Below are 25,708 nucleotides of genomic sequence, written 5' to 3' on the forward strand. Positions count from 1 at the left end.
TTCCATTTACATGTAAAGATAATTTTCAATAGTCATTTTAATAAGAGTTTGAGTTCCAAATTTTTCTTCCTCCCCCATTCCCAACTTGCCCTCCCAAGATGGCAAGCAATTTGATATAGGTTATACATTTGCAATCATATAAACATATTTCCACATTAGTGGTATTGTAAGAGAAGAAATAGAACAAAAGGGAAAAGCCACAAAAAACAAAAAGCAAAAAAAATGAAAATATTATTCTTCAATCTGCATTCATACTCCATAGTCCTTTCTCTGGATGTAGACAGCATTTTCTGTCATGAACCTTTTGAATTATCTTGGATCATCGTACTACTGAGAAGAACTACATCAGTTTTAGTTGGTCATCACTCAATATTGCTGTTATTGTTTACAATGTTCTTCTGGTTCTGCTTACTTCACTCAGGGTTAGTCCATATAAGTCTTTCCAGATTTTTCTGAAATCCAACTACTCATCGTTTCTTATATCACAAAACATCCCATTACATTCATATATCACAATTTATTCAGCCATTCCCCAGTTGATGGGCATCCCCTCAAGTTCTAATTCTTTGAAACCAACAAAAAGAACTTCTATAAATATTTTTGTATATGTGGGTCTTTTACTGTTCTTTTAACATCTCTTTGGGATATAGACATAGTAGTCATATTGCTGGATTGAAGAGTATGCACAATTTTATTGCCCTTTGGGCATACTTCAAATTGCTCTTCAGAATGTTTAGATTGGTTCACAACTCTACCAACAATGCAATTTCCTACATCTTCTCCAACATTTATCATTGTCCTTTTCTGTCATATTAGTCAATCTGATAGGTGTGAGGTGGTACCTCAGAGTTGTTTTAATTTGTATTTCTCTAATAAATAGTGATTTAGAGCATTTTTTCATATGACTACAGATAGCTTTAATTTCTTCATCTGAAAACTGCCTGTTCATATCATTTGACCTCTTATCAATTGGGAATTATCAGAAAAAAAAGGTTGCCATGAAATTGTTTTCCCGCTTTCTGCTTTCCTTCTAATCTTGGTTGCATTGGTTTTGTATACGTAAAATCTTTTTAATTTAATCAACATTATTAATTTTGAATTTCATGATGTTCCCTATCTCTGTCTCTTGTTTAGTCATAAATTCTTTCTTTCTCCATAGATTTGACAAGTAGTCCATCAAAGTTGGTCATCACACAATTTTGCTGTTACTATGTACAATATTATCCTCATTCTGCTCACTTCACTCAGTATCAGTTCATGTAAGTCTTTCCAGGTTTTTCTGAAATATGCCTGCTCATCATTTCTTAAGGCACAGTAGCATTCCATTACATTCATAGACCACAACTTGTTCAGCCATTCCCCAATCGACAGTAAACTATTCTTTGCTCTCCTAATTTATTTATGGTATCACTCTTTATGTCTAAATCATGTATGCATTTTGACCTTATCTTGGTATATGGTGTAAAATGTTGATCTATGCCTAGTTCCTGCCATATTATTTTCTAGTTTTCACATCAGCTTTTGTCAAATAGTGAGTTCTTGTACCAGAAGCTGGAATCTTGAGGTTTATCAAACAGTAGATTGCTATAGTCATTGACTACTGCATCTTATGTACTTTAATGATTCCACTGATCCACCACACTATTTCTCAGCCAGTACAAGATAATTTTGATGATTGCCACTTTAGAGCTGGTTTTAGAGCTGGTAAGGCTAGGCCACCTTCCCTTGCATTTTGTTTCATTAATTCCTGTGATATTCTGGACCTTTTCTTCTTCCAGATGAATTTTGTTATTATTTCTAGCTCTATAAAATATTTTTTTGGTAGTTTGATTGGTATGGCGTGGAATAAGTAAATTAACTTAGGTAGAATTGTTATTTTTATTATATTACCTTGGCCTACCCATGAGCAACTGATACATTTCCAGTCATTAGGATCTGATTTTATTTGTGTGAAAAGTGTTCTGTAATTGTTTTCATGTAGTTCCTGGGTTTGTCTTGACAGGTATACTCCCAAATATTTTATATTGTTCACAGTTATTTTAAATAGAATTTCTCCTTCTATCTCCTGCTGCTGGGCTTTGTTAGTAGTATATAGAAATGACAATGATTTATGTGGGTTGATTTTATATCCTGCAACTTTGCTAAAGTTGTTAAGTATTTCAAGTAGTTTTAGTTGATTATCTAGGATTCTCCAAGTATGCCATTATATCATCTGCAAAGAGTAATAGTTTTGTTTCTTCTTTGCCTATTCTAATTCTTTCAATATATTTTTTTCTTCTCTTGTTGCTAAAGGTCACACTTTCAGTACAATTTTGAATAATAGAGGTTATAATGGGTATACTTTTTACCCACAATCTCATTACAAAGGCTTCTAGCTTATCTCCATTACAGAAAATTCTTGCTGATGGCTTTAGAGAGATACTACTTACCATTTTAAGAAAAGCTCCATTTGGGGGCAGCTAGGTGGTGCAGTGGACAGAGCACTGACCCTGGAGTCATGAGAACCTGAGTTAAAATCCGACCTCAGACACATAATGCTTCCTAGCTGTGTGACTCTTGGCAAGTCACTTAACCCTAATTGCTTCACTTAAAAAAAAAAAAGCTCCATTTATTCCTGTGTTCTCTGTTTTTAATAAGAATCGATGCCGTATTTTGTCAAAAGCCTTTTCTTCCTCTATTGAGAAAATCATGATTTCTTTTAACTTTATTATTGATATGGTGAATAACAATAATAGTTTTCCTAATATTGAACCACCCCTGCATTCCTGGTATAAATCCCACCTAGTCATAGTGTATTATCCTTGCAATAAATTACTGTAATCTCTTCGCTGATTTTTTAAAAAATTTTTGCATCAATATTTATTTAAAAAATTGGTCTACAATTTTCTTTCTCTGTTTTTGCTCTTTCTGCTTTAGGTACCAGTGTCATATTTGTGTCATAAAATGAGTTTGGGAGGACTCATTTTTTGCCCATTTTTTCAAATAACTTATATAGTATTGGAAATATTTGTTCTTTAAATGTTTGATAGAATTCATCCTTCTGGCCTTGGAGATTTTTTCTTACATAGTTCATTGATGTCTTATTCAATTCCTTTTTTGAAAATGGGTTTAAGTGTTTTATTTCCTCTTCTGCTAATCTTGGCAATTTACTATTTTTTAACATATTCATCCATTTCACTTAGATTATTGGATTTATTGCCATACAATTGGCAAAATGGGTCCTAATTATTACTTTAATTTCTTCTTCACTGATGGTAAATTTGCTCCCTTAATTTTTGATACTAGTAATTTGGTTTCCTTTTTTCTCATTTTTAATCAAATTAACTAATGTGGTATCTATTTTATTATTTTGTTTTCATAAAACCAACTCAATATTATTTATTAGTTCAATACTTTTCTTACTTTCAATTTTATTAACCTCTTCCTTGATTTTCAGAATTTCTAATAACATGTTTAACTGAGGATTTAAAATTTGTTCTTTTTCTAGCTTTTTTTAGTTGCATGCCAAATTCATCAATCTCATCTTTATTTTTTTATGTAAGCTAGAGATATAAAATTTCCCATAAGTAGTGCTTTGTCTGCATCCCATTAATTTTATTGTTTTCTCATTATTGTTATTCTCTGACAATATTATTGATCATTTCTATGATTTGTTGCTTGACTCACTCATTTTTTAGCATTAGATTATTGAGTTTCCAATTAGTTTTTAATCCATCTTTCCATGGACTTTGTTACATGCAGTTTTTATTACATCATGATCTGAAGAGGATGCATTTAATATTTCTGCCTTTCTACATTTGATTTTGAAGGTTTCATGCCATAATACATGATCATTTTTTGTGTAGTTGACATGTACTACTGAGAAAAAGGTATATTTCTTTTTATCCCCATTCAGTTTTCTCTAGAGGTCTATCACAACAAACTTTCTAAAATTTGATTTTCCTCCTTAACTTCTTTCTTGTTTATTTTGTGGTTACTTTTGTCTATTTTTGAGAGGGGGATGTTGAGATACCCCACTAGTATAATTTTGCTATTTCTTTCTATGGCTCACTTAACTTCTCTAAGAATTTATATGCTACATCACTTGTTGCACATATGTTTAATATTTCTATTACCTCCTTGTCTATTGTACCATTTAGTAAGATGTAGCTTCCTTTATTCTCTGTTTTAATTCAATCTATTTTTGCTTTTCCTTTCTTTGAAATAAGGATTGGTACCCCATTTTTTTGTTTGTTTTTTGTTTTGTTTTGTTTTGTTTTTACTTCAGCTGAAGCATATGTTGGGCTCCAGTCCAACCTTTACTTTTTGTGTCTTTCTGCTTTAAATGCTTTTCTTATAAATCACATATTGTAGGATTCTATTTTTTGATCCATTCTGCCATCCACTTCTGTTTTATGAGGTCATTCCATTTACATTTGCAGTTATGTTTACTAATTTTGTATTTCTCTCCATTCTATTCCCCTCCCCCATTTATCTGTCTGTCTGTCTGTCTCTCCTTTCACCTTGTCCTTCCTCATCAGTATTTTACTTCTGAACATCACTTTCTTTAAGCCACTCTCCATTCTATCACTCCCCCCTTTCTTTCCCCCTTCCACTCCTACTTCCCTATAAGGTAAGATAGATTTCTTTACCTAATTGGATATATGTTATTCACTCTTCAAGCCAAATCTGATGAGAGTAAGGTTCAAACAATGCTTACCCCCTTTTTCCCCTCAACTGTAAAATGTCTTTCATGCATCTTCATGTGATATAACTTACCCCATTCTGCCTCCCCTTTCCTCTTCTTCTAGTGCAATCTTTTTTCACTTCTTATTTTTTTTAATTATCACACTAAGGTTAACTTATAACCACATCCTCTAAGTATATTCCTTCTAACTGCCCTGATAGAGATACAGTTTTTAAGAGTTAAAGTTTCATCTTGTTTCACCTAAGGATGTAAACACTTTAACCTTATTAAATATCATGCTTTGTTTTGTTTTTCTTTACCTTTTTTTTGATGGTTCTTTTGAGTCTTGTATTTGAAAATCAAATTTTCTGTTCAGTTCTGGACTTCTCATCAGGAAAGTCTGAAAGGCCCATATTTAACTGAGTGTCTATCTTTTTCCCCTGAAAGATTATTCTCAATATTGCTGGATAGTTGATTCTTGGATGTAATCCAAGCTCCTTACCCTTCCAGTATATAATATTTCAAACCCTCAGATTCTTTAATGTAGTCTTGTTTAATTCTGAATGTGACTCCTTGATATTTGATTTTTCTTTTCTTTCTGGTTGTTTGCAGTATTTCCTCCTTGACCTAATAGTTGTGGAATTTCACTAAAATATGTTTTGGAATTTTCAGTTTGAGATCTCTTCAAGGAGGTGATAGGTGGATTTTTTTTTCAATAACTATTTCACCCTCTGCTTCTAAGATATCAGGGCAGTTTTCTTGATAGTTTCTCCAAATATGCTGTTCAGGGTCTTTCATTTATTTATTGATTGATTGATTGATAATTGCTTTCAGGTCATTCAGTAATTCTTAAATTATTTCTCCTGGATTTATTTTCCCAGTCAGTTCTTTTTCCAATGAAGTATTTTACATTTTCCTCTTTTTTTTCTGTTGATTTTGTTTGGCTGATTCTTGATGTCTCATAGAGTCCTTAGCTTCCATATTCCCAATTCTAATTTTTAAGGAGTCATTTTCTTTTTTTTTTAATTTACTTGTAAGTTGTACTTTATTTCTTATTTATTTATTTAAAGTAATTAATTCACTTCCAAAAGATTTTGAGTTCCAAAATTTCTCCCCATCTTGCTCCTACCCCCACCCCAAGATGGCAAACACTCTGAATACCCCTTGCCCTAATCGGCCCTCCCTTCTATCACCCCCCTTCTGTTATGCCTTTCCTTTTCTATTTTCCTGTATGGCAGGAGAAATTTCTATACCCCATTGCCTATATAATCTTATTTCCAAGTTGCATGTGAAAAGAAATTTTAACATTTGTTTTTAAAGCTTTGAGTTCCAAATTTTCTCCCTTCCCCCCTCCCTATCCACCCTTATTGAGAAGGCAAGCAACTCAATACAGGTTATATATGTGTAGTCAGGCAAAATACTTCCGTAGTAGTCATGTTGTGAAAAACTAACTATATTTCCCTTCATCCTATCTTACCCCGCCAGGTAGTCAATTCTCCATTTTAAACCTTTTCCTCCTCAGAAGTGTTTCCTTTTGATTACTCTGCCCACTAATTTCTCCTCCCTTCCATCATTCTCCCCATCCCTCTTTCTTATCCTCTTATACCCTATTTTCCTGTAGAGTAAGATAGATTTCCATACCCAATTGAGTGTGTATGTTATTCCCTCCTTAAGCCAAATCCAAATAGAATAAGATTCATTTATTCCCTCTCACCTTCCCTTACTTCCCCTCCACTGTAAAAGCTTTTACTTATCTGTTTTATGTGAGATGATTTACCCCATTCTACCTCTCCCTTTCTCCTTCACCCAGTATAATCCTCTCTCACACCTTAGTTTTATTTTTAGATATCACCCCTTCATCCTCAACTCAATCAGTGCTCTCTATCCATTGATCTATCTATGTATCTATCTATGTATCTATCTCTATCTATCTATCTATCTATCTATCTATCTATCTATCTATCTATCTATCTATCTATCTATCTGTCTGTCTATCTACATACATATAGATTTTTCTCTCCAACTAACCTAATACTGACAAAGGTCTCATGAGTTACAAATATCATCCTTCCGTGTAAGAATGTAAATAGTTCAACCTTAAAAAGTCCTTTATGATTTCTCTTTTCTGTTTACCTTTTCATGAATCTCTTGAGTCTTGTATTTGAATGTGAAATGTTCTATTCAGCACTGTTCTTTTCATTAAGAATGCTTGAAAGTCCTATATTTCACTGAATGTCCATTTTTATCCTGAAGGATTAAACTCAGTTTTGCTGGGTAGATGATTCTTGGTTGTAATCCTATCTCCTTTGACCTCCAGAATATTTTATTCCATGCCCTTCATTCCCTTAATGTAAAAGCTCCTAAATCTTGTGTTATCCTGATTCTGTTTCCACAGTACTTGAATTGTTTCTTTCTGGCTGCCTGTGATATTTTCTACTTCACCTCTGAACTCTGGAATTTGGCTCTAATATTCCTAGGAGTTTTCCTTTGGGGATCTCTTTCAGGAAGTGACTGATGGATTCTTTCAATTTCTATTTTACTATCTAGTTCAAGATCATCAGGGTAGTTTTCTTCGATAATTTCTCGAAAGATGATGTTTACCTTCCTTTTTTGATCATGGCTTTCAGATAGTCCGATAATTTTTAAATTATCTCCCTCGATCTATTTTTCTAGGTCAGTTGTTTTTCCAATGAGACATTTCACATTATCTTCTATGCTTTTTTTCCCATTCTTTTCAGTTTGTTTTACAATTTCTTGATTTTTCATGAAGTCATTAGCTTCCATGTGCTCCATTCTAATTTTTAAGGAAGTGTTTTCTTTAGTGAGCTTTTGGACTTTCTTTTTCATTTGGCCAATCTGATTTTTAAGGCATTTTCCTCCTCATTGGCTTCTTAGACCTCTTTTGCAATTTGGGTTAGGGTATTTTTTAAAGTGTTATTTGCTTCATTATTTTTTTTTTACATCTCCTTTAGCAAGCTGTTGAATTGTTTTTCATGATTTTCTTGCATCACTCTCATTTCTCTTCACAGTTTTTCCTCTGCTTCTCTTATTTGTTTCTCAAAATCCTTTTTGAGCTCCTCCATGGTCTAGGACTTATTCATGTTTTTTCTTGGAGGTTTTGGGTGTAGAAGCTTTGACTTTGTTGTCTTCTTCTGGTTGTATATTTTAATCTTTGTCACCAAAGTAAGCTTCTACGGTCTGACATTTTTGCACTGTTTCCTCATGATCCCAGCCAATTACTTGAATTTTAAACTCATTGTTAAGATAGGAGTCTACTTCCAATGTGGAGAATATACTTTCCCAAGCTTTGGGGGTTTTGTGCAGCTGTTTTCAGAGGTACTTCTAAGGTAACTATGAATTTTCTGTTCTTCCAAGCTGGTATGATCATGGAGGAGGTGTTTATTACTTTCCTGGCCTGTGCTCTGTTCTATGAGTGACCAGTAGCACTCTTTTCTGCCTTAGAACTGTGAGGAAGATTCCCTCTCCACTTCCACTACAAGCTCCACCACACCAATACACCTCCTTGCCCGAGGACTACCACCCAGAATTGTGACCCAGGTCTAAGCACTGGCAAAGCAAGGATAATTCTGCCTCAGCCCCAGCAAAGAGATCCTTGCAACTCCCCTCTGATCTGCCACTCGATTACCTCTCCATTAGTCAGGCAAGAGCTCTAAAAGCAGCCACTGCCCCAGGGCTGTGCAGTGACTCAGGCTGTGACCAAGCTCCTCTCTCACTGATGTCTGACAAATCTTTTCAACTGACCTTCTAAGTTGTCTGTGTTGTTTGTGGTTGAGAAGTCTGGAAACTGCTACACCTCCCCTTGATTCAATCCACTGAGGACTGCTCCAGGATTCCTGAAGCCTGGTCTTTGCCTGCATGGTCCACACCGAACTGCAATCCTCTCCCAGCCTGGTGCAATAAACTTTTCCAATCAACCATCCATGTCATCTTGGGCTGGAAATTTGTTTCACTCTTTTTGTGGGTTTTGCTGCTCTAGGATTTGTTTAGAGCCATTTTTACGCCAATTTAGAGGGGTTTGGGGGAGAGCTCAAGCAAGTCATTGCTTTCACTCTACCATCTTGGCTCCACCCCAGGCATCATTTTCTTTATTTAGCTTTTGTACCTCCTTTTGGAATTGTCCAATTCTACTTTTTAAGGAGTTGTTTTCTTCAGTTGATTTTTCCTCCAATTTGGTCAATTCTCTTTTTTGAGAAGTTGTGTTCTTCAATCAATTTTTATGCTTCCTTTTTCAAGCTGTTTTTTTTCATAATTCTTTTGTGTAACTCTCATTTCTTTTTCCAAAATTTTCCCTACCTCTTTTACTTGATTTTTAAAATCTTTTTTGAGCTCTTCCAACAGGACTTTTTGGTCCTGAGACCAATTCATATTCTTATTTAAGGCTTCACATGAAGGCAATTTGACATTGTTGTCCTCTTCTGAGTTTGTGCTTTGATTTTCCCTGTCACTATTGTGACTTTCTATGGTCAAAGCTCTTTTTGTTTTTGCTCATTATTTTAAAGTTGAGGTGTACTCCTGGAGTACAGGTGGCACTCTACCAAGCTTCTTGCATTGAAGGCCAAGGGCCTGGTCACTGGTTTTATCCTCTAGGGTTTATGTGGCTGGCAACTTGCCCAGTGTGCTTGGGTGGCCTGGCCTAGTCATGCCTGTTGTGTCCTGGGTGAGATGGGGTGAAAATTTGGAACTCGTAATCTTGTGGAAATATTGAAAACTAAAAATAAATAAATTTATATTTAAGAAAAGAACAGTTATAGAAGTATAAATTATACAAAGTTTGATTAATATTAACTTAAAAGTATGGCTGCTCATACATTATCAACTATAATCTTACCAGTAAGATGAAAGACTACAAGTTCTTTCCATCTACTTACCAGTTCATCTTAATGTCTTTCAGTCCTTCCCATACACCTTGCCACTATGCTTATCTTGTTTAAAACATGACTATCCAGCTATGTAAGAGGCACCATCTACCATGAGTTTCAAGCAGATTGGCATTGTGTTGCTCCCCTCATATGAATATATTTCAAATGCGTATGAATATGAATTGGTGCAAAATTAAACTACTAATGTCAGATATATTTTAGTGAAGATTAAAACTGAGGGAAATTACAATAGGAAAGGTAACTTTTAAATAAAAAATGTAAATGATTTCTTAATCATAAAATTATTCTTTAAAAAAAAAGAAAAATCCTGAAGTATTTCTATCAATATAAACTTTTATTAGTTTAAGAAATAAATCTATGCTGCATCTGACAATCTGTAGTAGCATGAGGTGTAACAGTTGCTCTTTTCCTCACTGTTTCACTCTTTCTACTTTTCCTTACTTTGCTTTGGGAACAAAAGATGAAGTGAATAAAGCATGTTGATATGACTTCTAGAGAGAGGTGTCAAGATTTGAAGGTTGAAAGACACCAGGGCATAATGCAAGTGATGAAAACTTATTAAAGTATTGCTATTCTGTCCAGTAACCCCAAGGCAGCTAGGTGAAAACAAATTGAATCTCCATTTCCTCATCTGTAAATGGTGGAGAGTAAGAGTATCTATTCCCCAGTGTTGTTATGAGTACTTTGCAAATGTTAAAACAATAATGATAATAATAATATTAATAAATAACAATAATAGTAGGTAATACCTAACCAGTGCCAATACTGTGTATAGCTCTTTTCAAGTAGTATCTTATTTATCCTCACAATAATTTTTGGAGGTAGGTGCTAGTATTATACCCATTTCACAGATGAGGAAGCTTAGGTAAGTAAAGTTTAAATTACTTGCCATGTCTGAGGCTGTATTTGAATTCAAGTCTTGCTTACTCTAGGCCCAATATTCTATCTGTTTTGTCATCTCCCTCCCTTATGAGTACTAGATAAATGTTAGGTATTGTTATTCTCAATGGACTAGATGAAACAAAAGTACCCAGATATGCCTTCCAGTCATCAGATAGCTGAGAATGGAAAAAACTGCATTCTAGTACATACCATATCTCAGATCACATACCTTGGGATGAGTCAAAGTCTTGATTGCAATTTTTCTGTTCTCATCTAAAGAGTGGCCCTACTGGAAGTGTGAATGGACTAGTGTTGGGCACTCCTTTATCTTCTTGGAGAAAAGCCATGGGAAACTAAGCTAACTCAAACTAGGCATTTTCAAAAACTCCTGGGTTCCAATTGATCTCATGTCTAGTTACATTGAGGGATCTAGGAGAGGTTGCAGCTGTAAAATTTACATAAGTTGTTATATTGGCAATATAGAACTTACCCAACTCACATTCACTCATTGATTGGGGCTCTGAGACTGAGGCTAACTACTATTTTTTGGGTTCTGAGATTTGGGGCTTCTAGTACTATTGTTGCCACTGCTACACTTTCATTAGCAATCAGTTGGCCAGACTTAATTAGCTTTAGAATAGGTAGAATAGGTATCAGAGGTAGCTAGATTGCTCAACTGGGTAGAGAAATGTTCCCGGGGTCAAGAAGATCTGAGTTCAAATCTGGCCTGATAGTTACTAGTTGTGCAATCCTGGGCTAGTCACTTAACCCCTATTATCCTTAATCCATGGGAGAAAGAAGTGGCAAACTACTCCAGGATATTGCCAAGAAAACCACATGGAGAGTGCTATGGTTCACAATGTTAGGAACAGTCAGACATGACAGAACAACTGAACAATAAAAGTAACAAAAAAAAAAGAAACAATGATGATATAGTATAATAGTATAAAATATTTCCTGAAGAGTTGAGAAGCACTCTTCCATAAATATGTAAAAGATTTATGAAAACAGTCACCTCAAATTTAAAATACAATGTGAGACAATCTAAATGACATTTAAAATGTCACATGCAACAAAGGTGTACCTCTCAATTTCTACACAAAATGAAACAGTTACTATCTCAAATAGATTAAAATATGGCTGGTAGGTCACTTGTATGGAAGATGGAAAGAAGTCCTAAGGATTCCTTTTTCAAAGACAAAGAGTCCTTAAGGTCAGATGATATGGTCCAAGGACATGATAAGCATAGTGGCAAGGTGTATGGGAAGGACTGAAAGACATTAAGATGAACTGGTAAGTAGATGGAAAGAACTTGTAGTCTTTCATCTTACTGGTAAGATTATAGTTGATAATGTATGAGCAGCCATACTTTTAAGTTAATATTAATCAAACTTTGTATAATTTATACTTCTATAACTGTTCTTTTCTTAAATATAAATTTATTTATTTTTAGTTTTCAATATTTCCACAAGATTACGAGTTCCAAATTTTCACCCCATCTCACCCCTCCACCCACCCCAAGATGTCATGCATTCTAATATCCCTTCCCCTGTCTGTCCTCTCTATCTCTCCACCACTTCTCTTATTCCCTTCCCCTTCGATATTCCTATAGGGCAAGATAGACTTCTGTACCCCATTTCCTATATTTCCTATTTCCCAGTTGCATGTGAAAATATTTTTTTAAACATATATTTTTAAAACTTTATGATTCAAATTTTCTCCCTTCCTCTCTCCCTACCCACCCTGACTGAAAAAGCAAGCACCTCAATATAGATTATACACGTGCAGTTATGCAAAACACTTCCATAGTAGACATGTGAAAAACTAACTCTATTTCCCTTAATCCTATCCTGCCCTCCCATATATTCTATTCTTTCTTTTGATCCTGTCCCTCCTCAGAAGTATTTGCTTCTGATTACCCTCTTTCCCAGTCTGTCCTTCTCTCTATCATCCCCCTGCTCTCTTGTCCCCTTCTCCCCCTATTTTCCTGTAGGGTAGAAGAGATTTCTATACCCAATTGAATATATTATTCCCTCCATAAGCCAAATCTCATGAGAGTAAGATTCACTCTTTCCCTCTCACCTTCCTCCATTTCCCCTCCACTGTAAGAGCCTTTTCTTCTCTGTTGTTATTTTTTGTGAGATAATTTACCCCATTCTACCTCTCCCTTTCTCCTTCTCCCTGTATAATCCTTTCTCATTCCTTAATTTTATTCTCCAGATGTTACCCCTTAATCTTCAAATCACCCTATGCCCTCTATCTATCAATCTAGCTATATACATAATTTTTTCCCTCCAACTACCCTAATACTGACAAAGATCTCATGAGTTATAAATATCATCTTTCCATGCAGGAATGTAAACAGTTCAACCTTAATAATTCTCTTACACTTTCTTTTTCCGGTTTACCTCTTCATGTTCCAGTTGAGTCTTGTATTCGAAAGTCAAATTTTCTCTTTTGCTCTGGTCTTTTCATCAAGAATGCTTGAAAGTCTGCTATTTCACTGAATTACCATTTTTTCCCCTGAAGGGTTATACTCAGTTTTATTGGGTAGGTGATTCTTGGTTGTAATCCTATCTCCCTTGCCCTCCAGAATATTATATTCTATGCCCTACTGTCCTTTAATGTAGAAGCTGCTAAGACTTGTGTTATACTGATTGTGTTTCCACAGTACTTGAATTGTTTCTTCTGGCAGCTTGTAATATTTTCTCCTTGACCTGGGAACACTGGAATTTGGCTACAATATTCCTAGGAGTTTTCCTTTGAGGATATCTTTCAGGAAGAGGTCAGTGGATTCTTTCAATAAATATTTTGCCCTCTGGTTCTAATATATCAGGGCAGTTTTCCTTGATAATTTCTTGAAAGATGATGTCTAGGCTCTTTTTTTGATCCTGGCTTTCAGACAGTCCAATAATATTTAAATCATCTCTCCTGGATCTTTTTTTCCAGGTCAGTTGTTTTTCCAATGAGATATTTCACATTGTTTCTAATTTTTCATTCTTTTGATTTGTTTTACAGTGTCTTGATTTCTCATAAAGTCACTAGCTTCCAATTGCTCTATTCTAATTTTTAAGGAAGTATTTTCTTCAGTAAGCTTTTGGACTTCCTTTTCATTTGGCCAATTTTTTTTTTAGGGCATTCTTCTCCTCATTGGCTTTTTGGACCTCTTTTGCCATTTGGTTAGGCTATTTTTTAAGGGTTATTTTCTTCAGTATTTTTTTGGGTCTCCTTTAGCAAGCTGTTGACTTGTTTTTCATGATTTTCTTGCATCACTCTCATTTCTCTTCCCAGTGTTTCATCTACTTCTCTTACTTGCTTCTCAAAATCCCTTTTGAGCTCTTCCAAGGCCTTGGAATGATTCATATTTTTCTTGGAGGCTTTGGATGTAGGAGCTTTGACTTTTGTCTTCTTCTGGTTGTATATTTTGATCTTCTTTTCACCAAAGTAAGATAATAGTCTGACTCTTTTTGCTGCTTGCTCATGATGCCTGCCAATTACTTGAGTTTTAAACTCTTTGTTAAGGTAAGAGTCTGCTTCCGATGTGAAGAATGTACAGTCCCAAGCTTCAGGGATTTGTACAGCAGTTTTCAGAGATACTTGTAGGGAACTGTAAATTTTCAGTTCTTGCAAGGTGGTATGAAAAGGGGCAAGGTGTTTACTCCTTTCCTGGACTGTGCTCTGGCTATTAGTGACCACAAGTACTCCTTTCTGTCCTGTAACTGTGAGGAGGGTTTCCTCTCTACAGCCACTTATAAACTCCACCGTGCCAGTGCTCCTTCTTGCCCCAGGCACGCCCCTCAGAACTGTGACCCAGATCCAAGCACAGGCAAAGCAAAAGATTCCTGCCTCAGCACCGGCAAAGAGATCCCTGCGATACCCCTGTGAGCAGCCACTGCATTCCCCCTCAGTCTGTGGGCCAGAAGCTCAGAAGTCAGCTGCTCCTCCAGGGCCACGCTGTTGGAGAACTGGAGCTGAGATCCTACGTTCCTCTCTGAGCATCTGAGCACCGCAGAAACAGACTTTTCCCACAGACCTTCTAAGTTGTCTTTGGCACTCATGGATTGAGGAGTCTGAAAACTGCCACAGCTGCCTGTGATTCAGTCCTCTGAGGCCTGCTCCAGGTTCACTGCAGCCTGCCTGCCCACACTGAACTGCGCTCCAGCATGATATACCTTTCTGATCAATCATCCAGGTTGTCTTGGGTTGGAAATTTGTTTCACTCTGTCTTTTTTGTGGGCTCTGCTGCTTTAGAATTTGTTTAAAGCCATTTTTTATAGGTATTTGGAGGGGTTTGGGGGAGAGCTCAAGCAAGTCACTGCTTTCACTCTGCCGTCTTGGCTCTGCCCTCCTGTAACTGTTCTTTACAGACCTATTATTTCCAATTTTTTGAAAAGTCATGATTTGGGGGACCTTAGAAATCATTTAGTCCAACTCCCTCATTTATGTGATGAGAAACCAGAACCAGAGAAGAAAAATATTTGAGGAGTTAAGAGATTTGCCCAAGTGACCAAAAGTAAAATTAGAAATTATGCCTTCCAGTACCTAATCCAGTGTGCTTTTCAAAATACTGTATAGAAATTGCCTCAGTATTTTTTGTTTGTAGATAAATTTATTTTAAATATTTTAAATCAGGGGGCAGAGCCAAGATGGTGAAGTGAAAGCAATGACATGCTTGAGCTCTCCCCCAAACCCCTCCAAATACCTATAAAAATGGATCTAAACAAATTCCAAAGCAGCAGAATCCACACAAAGACAGAGTGAAACAAATTTCCAGCCCAAGACAACCTGGATGATTGATTGGAAAAAGGTATATTGTGCTGGGCTGGGAGAGGAACACAGTTGGGTGTGGGTGCGCAGTTCACAGCAAATCTGGAACAGGCCTCAGAGGACTAAATCATGGGCAGCTGTGGTGCTTTCCAGACTTCTCAACCCATGAACACTAAAGACAACTTAGAAAGTTAGTGGGAAAAGTCTGTTTCTGCAATGAGAGAGAAGCTAGGTCTCAGCCTCATTTCCTGAGCAAGCATGGCCACAGAGAGGTGGCTGCCTCTTGACCTTCCAGTCCACAGACTGAGGGGGATTCAGGTAGCTGATCAGAGGGGGATTGCAGTGATCTCTTTGACAGTGCTGAGGCAGGAATCTCTTGCTTTGCCCATGCTTGGATCTGGGTCACAGTTTTGAGAGGCGGTCCTGAGGCGAGGAGGAGCACTGTTGTGGTAGAGCGTTTACTGGCTGTGGAGAATAAATCTTCCTCATGGTTCCAAGAAAGAAAAGAGTGCTTGTGGTCACTCATAGACCAGAGCACAGGACAGTAAAGGAGTAAACACCTTACCACTTATCATACCACCTTGGAAGAACTGAAAATTTACAGGTCCCTAGAAGTATCTCTGAAAACAACTATATAAATCCTCAAAGCTTGGGACAGTAGATTCTCCACATTGGAAGCAGACCTCTACCTTAATAAAGAGTTTATAATCCAAGTAATTGGCTGGGATCATAAGCAAACCTTGCAAGAGGTGTCAGACCATAGAATATTTTTTTGGTAACAAAGAAGATCAAAACACAACCACAAAAAGACAACAAAGTCAAAGCTCTTATATCCAAAGCCTCCAAGAAAAATATGAATCCATCCCAGGCCTTGGAAGAGCTCAAAAAGGATTTGGAGAAGCAAATAAGAGAACTAGAGGAAAAGCTGGGAGGGAAAATGAGAATGATACAAGAATATCATGAAAAGCAAGTTAACAGCTTGCTAAAGGAAACCCAAAAAATACTGAAGAAAATAACCCCTTAAAAAATAGCCTAACCCAAATGGGAAAAGAGGTCCAAAAAGCCAATGAGAAGAATGCCCTAAAAAGCAAAATTGACCAAATGGAAAAGGAACTCCAAAAGCTTACTGAAGAAAATACTTCTTTAAAAATTAGAATAGAGCAATTGGAATCTAGCGACTTTATGAGAAATCAAGACTGTAAAACAAATCCAAAAGGATGAAAAATTAGAAAAAAAATGCGAAATATCTCATAGGAAAAACAACTGACACAGAAAATAAATCCAGGAGTGATGATTTAAAAATTATTGGACTATCTGAAAGCCAGGATCAAAAAAAGAGCCTAGACATCATCTTTCAGGAAATTATCAAGGAAAACTGCCCTGATATTTTAGAACCAGAGGGTAAAATAGAAATGGAAAGATTCCATCAATCTCCTCCTGAAAGAGATCCCCAAAGGAAAACTCCTAGGAATATTGAAGCCAAATTCCAGTGTTCCCAGGTCAAGGAGAACATATTACAAGCTGCCAGAAAGAAACAATTTGAGTATTGTGGAAACACAATCAGGGTAACACAAGATTCAGCAGCTTCTACATTAAGGGACCACAGGGCTTGGAATATAATATTCTGGAGGGCAAAGGAAACAGGATTAGAAGCAAGAATCACCTACCAAGTAAAACTCAGTACAATCCTTTATGGGGGAAAAAATGGTCATTCTGTGAAATAGAGGATATTAAAACATTCTTGATGAAAATACCAGAGCTGAATAGAAAATTTGACTTTCAAATACAAGACTCAACTGGAACATGAAGAGGTAAACAGGAAAGAGAAATCAGAAGGGACTTATTGAGGTTGAAGTATTCACATTCCTGCATGAAAAGATGATATTTATAACTCATGAGACCTTTGTCAGTATTAGGGTAGTTAAAGGGAAAGAATATATGTATGTATATGGGTAAATGTAGATATAGATATAGATATAGGTCACAGGGTGAGTTGAAGATGAAGGGGTCATATCTGGAGAATAAAATTAAAGTGTGAGAGATGACTATACTGGGCGAAGGAGGAAGGGAGAGGTAGAATGGGGTAAATTATCTCACAAAAAAAACAGAAAAGGCTTTTACAATGGAGGGGAAACTGGGAGAGGTTAGAGGGAATAAGTGAATCTTATTCTCAAATGATTTGGTTTAAAGAAGGAATAACACATACACTCAATTGGGTATGGAAATCTCTCTTACCCTACAGGAAAATAGGGGGAGAAGGGGACAAGAGAACAAGGGAATGATAGAGAAGATGACAGATTGAGAAAGGGGGTAATCAGAAGCAAACACTTCAGAGGAGGGACAGGGTCAAAAGAAAGAACAGAATAAATTGGGGGGGGTTAGGATTAAGGGAAACAGAGTTAGTTTTCCAGAACATGACTAATATGGAATTGTTTTGCATAACTGTACATATATAACCTATATTGAGTTGCTTGCTTTTTCAATGAGGGTGGGTGGGGAGGGAGGAAGGGAGAAAATTTGGAACCCAAAGTTTTAAAAACACATGTTTAAAAAAAATGTTTTCACATGCAACTGGGAAATAAGAAATACAGGAAATGGGGTACAGAATCTATCCTGCCCTACAGGAAAATAGAAAGGGAAGGAGATAAGAGAAGGGCAGGAGAGATGGAAGAGAGGGAAGACTAGGGGAAAGGATATTCAGAATGCATGCCATCATGGGGTGGTGGGAGGGGCGAGATGAAAATTTGAATCTCAAAATCTTGTGGAAGTAAAAGTTGAAAACTAAAAATAAATAAATATCAATATCAATAAATAAATAAATTAACAAGTAAAAAAAACAGAAATATTGTAAAGATATTGTAAACTGCAAAATTTAGCAACTTTGAGAAATACAATGATATATGATGGCTCCAAAGGACTCATGAGGAAAATGCTATCTACCTCCAGAGAAAGAACTGATGGATGCTAAGTGTAGATTGAAAAATATTTTTTTCTCTTTCTTTTTCTTGCTTTTTCTAAGATGGCTTATGTAGAAATATCTTTTGCATGACTTCATTTGTATAACAGTTATTGCATTTCTACCCTTCTCAATGAGTGGGGGAAGGATAGAGGGAGGAAGAGAATTTGAAATTGAAAATAAAATAAAATTGTATGATTTTTAAGAGCCAAAAAAAGTAAGAGATATTTTAAATCTTAAGCACTTTTTATGTTTGTGTGTATGCCTTCAGTTCCTAAAGAACACAATGGTATCTCTGGTGTTTACATTTTGAAAATTTTTACTATGCAATATTATTTCAAACTATAAAGTCTCTAAAATTATTTAGATATAGTATAAAATAATTAAAATTGTTAATCAAAACCAAAGTATACCTCCTTTCTAGGACAAAAAAAAACAGGTCTTTTATAATATATTGTGGAAGATGCTGAACACAGAGTACTCAAATATTATTATAACATCAATAACACTAAAATAATTATATGAGGTTAATTTTTATGGGTTAGAATATATGGTTCTCATTTGTTTTGATTGGTTTTGAATGCATAGCTCATGACACTAAATTTTCCCAATATGTAAATAGGCAATATTTATAGGACCCAGAGTCAATTTTAAAAATAATTTAAGTATGCAATCTTTATTCAGAAGGAGCAGATAAAACGAGGCATATTTGTAAGTTTTTGTTGTTATTGTTTTGTTTAGTTTTTTTTTTCTTAACTAATCTCATTATTTTCAACATCTTTAGCTTTGACCATTTTCTGTTGTCTAAGAGGTATTTGTTGTTGTTACCATGTTTGCTTTTAGAGTGAACCAAGTAAATTCTTTGTTTCCACCAAATCTTTTGGCCTCCCATGATATTAATTTATTAGTTTGTTATATAATAACATTTTAAGCTATGGTACAGTACCATAATAAATAAAAATGTTTTCTGACTCCCTTTTTACCCTCCCCCCCAAAAAAGCAAATAGAAAATCATTAGTATTTCAAATGTTCATATTTCAAGATCCATTAATTCATTGGTGTTGATATTCCCTCCACCAAAGCTTGTAGTGACCATCCTTGCCTTTGTAGACTCCTCCACTCTCTACACTCCCAGCTCCTTGTCGGAAGGCATAATTTCATTCATTGTATTTGTGTCTACCACCTGGTCTTCTTAGGACTGCAATAGAAGATGGGGGGGGGAAGCTCCTCTTAGGAGATTGTGCAAGGAGAAGAAGATAGATATGGGCTGAGACCAGTAACCCTAATAGTGCACCAGGATTTAAGACCAAGGATTGAGGCAGTGGATAGGGCCAACTACCAGAGTTATCTCATCCTGAATGGAAGTAGCATCCAGTTTATAGAGACAACAGGATAAAACAGGTCATACTTGACACCTCTGAAACTAGAGGAGCTAGCATAAGATCCCAACATAAACTAACAATATGAATAAATAGAAGAAAACACAAAATATGATGAAGAAAACCTATGCACCAAGAGAAGTCCAAAAGGTACAATTGGAAAAAAGTGACTCTGTAACAAGTACAAGCAGAATCAAACTGCAAGAGTGGTTGGGGGAAATAAAGCAAGAGAAAAAAGAAAGTGAAATTTGATTTAGAATAAACCTTAGGAGTCATCTGGTTTTAAAGATGAGAAAAAAAAAATAGGCACAGATAAGTAAAAGACTTCTCTAAGGTAAATATCTGAGGCAGAATGTGAAATCAGATCTTTCTGTCTTTCTGTCTAGGGTTTTACCCATTATCTCATACAGCTTTACTATGGCAAAAAATGGCAAAAGAATAAATAGCTTAAAAGCCTAACCTTACCAAATTAATGGGCCTTTTCAAAAATAAAATGGAATAACAAGAACTGAATTATTTCATGAGACAAGAAATGGCAGAATAATCAAAAAGTAGAAAAAAAATGGAAGTTCTCTCCTATAAAAAATAACTGACCTGGAAAACAGGTTGAGGGGAGAGAACTTAGGAATTATGGTTACTCTGAAAACCATGACCAAACAAAAATCTGGATGCCATATTTCATTTAATCATAAAAGAGAACCATATAGATCTATTAGGGCCAATGGGCAAAGCAGAAATAGAAAATCCAGTGCTCAGCTATTGAATGAAACCCCAAATAGAAAACACTCAAGAATGTTGTTTTAAAAATCTAGATCTTCCAAATCAAAGAAAAAGTCTTGCAAATAGCAATAAAGTGTTAAAAAACACAACAATCATTGTCAGGATCAGACAAGAAACTAGTGAAAGGAGATATCTTGCTATGCAAGATTTCAGAAAGGAAAAAAAAATAAAGGCTTATAAACAAGTATAACTTCCTTTCAGAGAAATTTGGAAATACAGCTCCCCAAATAATAAACTCTTCACATCCTTAGACAATGATTCTATGACTAGGTTTGTATCCCATAGTGTTAAAAGATAGGCAGAAAAGATCCACACATACAAAAATATTCACAATAACACTTTTGTTTTAACCTGTATCCTCCAGAAACAGGACTTTAACCCTGGTTCCCTGACTCTTGGAATACTTTTCTATCTGCTATACAGTGCTGACTCTCATAAAAGAAGTTAACCTAAGAAATATGCTCTTTTTACATTGATTAGTTTTATTTGAAAGCTCTTTGTTGCTCTGACGATTTACAAGTTTTTGTGCTATTGCTCCATAGGAACAGAATGGGTTTGCTGTTGATTTAAGCTACCTAGGATTTTTTTCATTTATGTGTGTGTGCATGATATTTATGCATTTTGTGTGACAAATCTTATAATTAAAAAAAAACCCTTCAGAGATATTTACCATATTTACTCACTATATAAGCAAAGCTAATATGATTTGTTAAATCCTAGATGCCAAATATACATATACATCGAATCAGATAAATACAATGCTATCTCTGGCTATAGAAAAAGGACATTAATATACCATCACATTACAAAATGGTATCATAAAAAGGGAAGGAGATTGGAAGCTGTGCAACCTAAATTCTAGTCTTGGAACTTTGTTAGTTAGCAGTGTGACCTTGGGTCATTCGCTTTTCTTTTCTGGGTTCCAATTTCCTCACTTACGAAATAAAGGGAACTTAGACAAAACCATAGTGTTTGGCTCATGCTCAGACCACCTAAAGTATCAATACCAACATAGTAGATGCTTGCTACCTACTCTTGGGAGACAAGAGAACTGGTGCAGGCATGGATATTCCTCATTGGCCTAGCACATGGTTGGGAGCAAACTTTTTCCTTTGACTGACTATTATGAAATGTGTCTTCAAAGCTACCTGATAAAATACAATTGATCTCCTTCCAGAATACCTTTTTTTTAGGCAATTGGGGTTAAGTGACTTGCCCAGGGTCACACAGCTAGTAAGTGTCAAGTGTTTGATCTGAGGCCAGATTTGAACTCAAGTCCTCCTGACTTCAGTGCCAGTATTCTATCCAGTGTCACCTAGCTGCCCCCAGAATACACTTCTAAAGGTGAAGGACCCCACTCACAGAATGTAAGGTGTCATCGTATTTTTTTAACCATATTGTTAAAGAAAATGGATGAACATCATTCCTGAGAACTAACCCCCCCATTCACCTTAGACCATGTGCACCCTGAGAATTGGGCTTGGAGTTTTGGCCTTGTTTCTTTTTTCCTTTACAGTTCTAGTCGCAGGAAATGTACTTCTTAACCTGGCTTGAGACATGGAAATCTTGGAGCCCACGATGTGATATTGGATTTTTCAGACATTCTGAGAAGGGAACTTTAAGGATCAATAGTGTGAGATAATAGCCTTATAGAATGCGGACTTGAACTTGGTGAAACTAAAACTATGTAGGACCTGAACTACCTATGGACCTACTTCCTTTCCTACACGCTGAGTAGATATGTGTGTGAGAGAAGAGGGAAGACAGGGAGGTTATGTCCCTGAGGAAATGTGGAAAATGTTTATATGTTAATGCTATATTTTTAAAACATTATTCTTTGTGAAAGCTAATCTGTTCTTAGGTGGTTAAATTGAACTAAAGTAATGGTTTTTGGGTTCCCCAAAAGGGGAAACATAATCAGTAGAGACTTAAGCGAATGGAAGGGAAAAGGGATCTCCACAACCCCTTCAAAGTACTAGAGAGAAATATAGTAGATCTGGCCCTCTGGCAATAGTGCCAAAGAAAACCCATGCTACATGTACAGTTTTTTCACTATCCCCAAAAATGCACTTAGAAAGAGGTAGGTAGTGAAACTATTATTTTTTTTTCCTATTTTAAAAATGAGGAAATGGAGACTCAGAGAGTTGAAATGCCTTTCTTTCACAAAGCTAATGAGTATTCAAACTGGGGGTAAAGGGAATAGACTTAAAGTGGAATTATTTTTCTTAAGCCTTTGATCTAAATCTGAAAACTATATCTCCTAGAAGGCTGTGCATAAGCCTAAAGTATACTGACACATAGAAACAAAAGTTTGAAGACCGAAGAAGTCATTTGAGAAGAAATACAGCAACGAAAGTAGAGACATTTTAGTGGAGAGGAAAGGTATATAGGCCAAGAGACAAGTAGTGTAGTGACCAGATGACAGCAGGCAAGTGCTATATGAAGAAATGCCAGTACTAGCCAGGCTGAGTTTACCAGACATGTACATGGAGAAATATCATTAACTGCTAGAAGACTATACACACCAGAAAGCCCAAAATACCAGCAAGTCCTTCTTCTGCTAGTTTGAGGATTTAGGCAAGGTTAATTAAGGAAGTATTTTGAAGTGTGGCATCCTTTCCTGAACACTCTCCTCCAGATTACAGAAAGAGGTTGCCCAGGGCACAGTTATCTCAGATTTAAATTACTCTGTGGGTCCTCACTACCAAAACTGTAGCTTATTAGCCCCTAATTATTTTTTGGTACTCAGCCAGGAGACAATAAATTCATCACTAAAGCTTTTGGGGATGGAACTTTAAAAACAACAGTAACAAAACATTATTTCCTCTTTCCCTTAAACCTAGGACATTATTCACAACACCACACATTATCATTGAGAAGAATAAGCATAGACAGAATATACTATTAGAGAGGTCCACATTTAGGGAACATGTGGGCTGGGCAATTTACATCTCAAACCATCTAAGGTTCTGATCTCTTTTCTCTTCTTACAATGTACTTAGGCTGCTTCCTTTGGACATAACATTTCTATAGGGATGTTTCTCAGCTGGGGTCCCTGGGCCTGCTTCTCTTGGTATTGCAATAGCCAGGAACCAATAACCATCTCCCAACTCACAGAGCTCACTTCTTAGAGGTATCATCTGGTTTATTAATACATGAGAGTATATGATACCTTATAAAGGGCCACTAGGGCAATAATAGATCCATCAGTGAGCCAATGCTTAGCCATCCTGTAATTACATGAACATTATCCTAAGAAACTCTTTATACCTAGTAAAAGGCTAAAAAAAAAGTAGAAATTAATTTGCATTTTAAGATGTTAGCACAATATTTTTCTCTGTTACCTGCTCTTTATCTTCTGTAACTTCATCACTTGGGATGAGGGAAAATCAATTGATCAAAGTTGTCCTGATCAACCTCCATCTATTCCACATGAAAGCAACCATTTGATATGGATGCTAAGAATATTACTACTCAATTCACTGTCTGATTTACCTTGATTTCATGCTTTAATTAAATGTCTTTTGTGTTAATTCCAAGGTTCTGATGAGATTAATTGTAAATGAAACTTGGAGCTGTGAAACAAAAATGAGATGAATCCTAACACAACCACAAGCCTGGTTCTAATTTTCAGGATCATGTAGGGCTGGATGGGGCTCAATGACAGAGGATTCAAACAGAACTCTTGATTTAGAACCCAACAATATTTATATTGTATTAATATCCTCTGATTACATTAATGCTAGAAGAATAGGGATCTGCGTACACAAAATGAATCCAATTATATATTATCCTTATCATCTTGTGAATTTATAAACAGCAATTGTTGCTTAATATCCTTGTGCTCTGCACCACATAAAATTTATCATCTTTCTATGCTTCTCTTAACCCTATATATGTTTGTGTCATTCTCACCTTTTAAGGTCCAATGTGTGAAGTCATGCCAACTTGATTTGGTGTTTGGGAAGACATGAATGGCAGCAATGAGTATACCCACATTTGCAGTTTATTCACTGCCTGTCTCTTGGACATTAAGTGACTTAGTACAAATTTAAACAATATAGAAAGTATTAGATGCCTTCAGGAATGGAGAGTTCATAGCTGTTATACAGGAAAAGATGGATCGTTCTGACAGAGTCAATCTGAAAAGCCTAGAGGCAAGATTAGAAAGAAAAGGTTACAATACTTAAAAATAAGTTGTTCCATCTTTCAATTTAGCATTTGAAGTGTTCCTGTTTTGAGAGCAATGTTGTTTTAAATGGTACAACAAGCTCTGACTGGAGAGAATGAAGGAATTAAGGAAGGCAAAGACACAATCAGAGCAATTCAAAGAAGGCTGGAAGATAGAAAGTTCTATTGAAAGAGAGAGATATAATGCATTCCTTGATGTGTATGAGGAAAGAAATTCAAACAAGTCTATAAAATCCATGAACTGTAAAAAGCCAATCAAAATGTTTATAAAACGTGGAAACCAGCTATCAGTTGAAGTAAACTTAGTATAGCTTTGATTAAAAATAGGGCTAAAGCTACAAAAGGCTGTAATAGCTACTTACTATAGTTCAAAGATCAGTTTGGTGAAAATATGTTAAATCAGTTATTTGATATCATACAGATAAAAGAACTAGACAATCAGTGGAAAATGAAAATACAATTAAACTACAGATTGTGGTACAGAGTATTAATTTTTAAATAAAAAATAACTAACATTGGTATAGTGCTTTACAATTTAAGTCTTACAATAACACTATGAAATAGGTACATTATCTATATTTTACAGTTGGGTAGCTGAGACCAAGGCTACTATCTTACAGATATAATAAGCATCAAAGTCAAGATTCAAAGTCAGGTTTTCTTGACTCCAAGTCTGGCATTCTTTCCACTATGCCACCTGAATATTGTATCAGCTGTCTCTGTGCTTTGGCATTTGCTTTTCCTGCTATGCCTGGAATTACTTTTTCTGGTTTCCTTCAAGACGGAGGACAAATCTTACATTCTACAGGAGAACTTTCCCAGTGACTAAGCTGCTGGTGCCTTTCCCTCAAAGATTATATGTATATACATATATATGTATGTATATATATATGTATATATATATATATATATATACATGCATATATATGTATCTATATATGTATGTATGTATGTATGTATATATACACAGAAATATAGGCACATATACACAGGTGTGTGTATAAAATTATTTATGTGTTATCTCTCATTGGCATTTAAACTCTTTGACGGATGGGACTGTATCTACCTTTCTTTGCATTCTCTGATAAAATAAGGAAATATATACAAAGTGCTTTGCAAACCTTAAAGTAATGCCAAATCCTGGCTATTATTAGGTTTCTAGGTGGCTAAATGTTGGACTTTGAGT

This window comes from Phascolarctos cinereus, unplaced genomic scaffold (assembly GCF_003287225.1).
Source record: "Phascolarctos cinereus isolate Bilbo 61053 unplaced genomic scaffold, phaCin_HiC Scaffold_4;HRSCAF=312, whole genome shotgun sequence".
NCBI classification, from domain to species: Eukaryota; Metazoa; Chordata; class Mammalia; order Diprotodontia; family Phascolarctidae; genus Phascolarctos; species Phascolarctos cinereus.